Raw genomic sequence first — 1,898 nt, forward strand, 5'->3', positions numbered from 1 at the left:
ACTTGTCCGTTTTTTACCTACTTACCAATTCTTCCCCCTCCCCTCAAAAATATGAATCTTAACTGGTCTATTCGAGTGGAAGTACACAGTAGCCTTTCCCTGAGGTGAGTTACATATGCATCCAAATGTGAGCTTCTTAAGGTCTACATTTAAGTCTTATCAGAAGAGGTGACTGCTTACAATGCCTGTTAATTAACACACAGACACAGATCACTCTTCCATCAGCTTCTGAAATGAAACAAAGACCAAAAAGCATGTTACCTGACTTCCTACTGGCAAATAATGCTTCTTAAGGGTGAATCAAAACAAATGCGTTATTTCACAAAGGCCACTCTCGAAATAGACACCTTGGGCACACATTTTTGATGAAGGAATGACCTCTTTTAACTTCCAGCATTTTCCCCTACACACCAGGAATATACAATAACACAGTCTGAGATCCTGAATTTGATTTCACTTAAGATTACCTTGAATATTTTTCATACTTGTTTTTGTTTGTTGGTTTGTTTTTAGTATTTACGCTTTTAATCAAGTCATAACATAATAACATAGGTAAAACATGTGACTGCTTTACAGTATGGTGCTGACAAAACATGTATTTTTAAATGAAAAGCTTGATAAATGCATATATATTCTTCCATGCCACCAGCACTTTAGAAAAAGATACAAATTAAGGTTTTGTCTCTGCCCAATCTATCCCTAGACCCCAGAAGTAAATAATATTGACTACTATCACCAATGATGCGTTTTATCTGTCTTTAAAGTTCATATAAATTGAATTATACAATATCTACTCCTTTATAGCTGACCTTTTTCATTCAACGTAATGTCTGTGAGATTCATCTAGAGTGTTTCGTGTACCATTAGTTCATTCTTTTTTACTGCTGGGTAGATTTCCATTATATGATCTAATCACAATTTACATTCTTCTATCAATGGACATTTGGGTAGTTTCCAATTTTTAACTATTATGAATAAAGTTGTTGGGAACATTACTTTTTCTTGAAACATTTTTGTCCTCAGTGTGCGTGTGTGTGTGTGTGTGTGTGTGAGTGTGTGTGTGTGTGTGTGTATGTGTGTGTATAAAAGTATTGGCTCACTTCTCTTTTAAGTCTGTACCCAGGAGTTGAACCGCTGGGTTATAGGAGAGGTTCATGTTTCGATTTAGCAAAACAACTAATATTTCAAAGGAGTTACATCATTTTATATTCCCACCAGTAAAATACGAGAATTCCAGTTATTTGTTACCTTAATCTACAGTTGGTATGGTTGTGTTAGGAATGAGTTGTACAGTTAGGTAGTCAAGGCCAGGATCTCCAACAAGAAAATATGGAGTCAGGATAGCTAAGATAAAACAGCACTGACATCCTGTTTTGCAGCTTCAACAGGACCGCACTGACATTCTGCTTTGCAGCCTTTGCAGAAATGACTTCTGTAAAACATCCTAAAATAAGGCAGTTAACCACAAAGCATTTGTCAATATCACGGGCAAGGGGCAGTTAAGAAATAAGCCCCCAGATGTCAGCAAAAAAAAAGACTATCAACACGTGGACATGAACCTGATAGGTAGACAGAGATACAAGACCAAAGCCCTGATTGGATGACTCAGCACTCCCTGATTGCTTAAGATGGTTCTGTAAAAGAGCTTGTAAAAATCCCCAAACTTAGGAACTCTGGGGTCAATCCTCTCTGGTGCCCCTCCCTCTCTGGGAGCTTTATACTATTACTCAATAAACTTTGCTTTGCTGCCCACCACTCTCCATCTGCTCTACATTTTCATTCTTTGAAGAATTGCGGGCACTAAAGGCAGAGAATTCTTGCAACAGTTGGTATTTTTAATTCCAGATATTTAGTGAAGGGAAGAATATCATATGGTTATTTTAACTTGCATTTCCACA

This window comes from Ursus americanus, chromosome 12 (genome assembly GCF_024610735.1).
Source record: "Ursus americanus isolate L20-20 chromosome 12, mUrsAme1.1.p, whole genome shotgun sequence".
NCBI lineage: Eukaryota > Metazoa > Chordata > Mammalia > Carnivora > Ursidae > Ursus > Ursus americanus.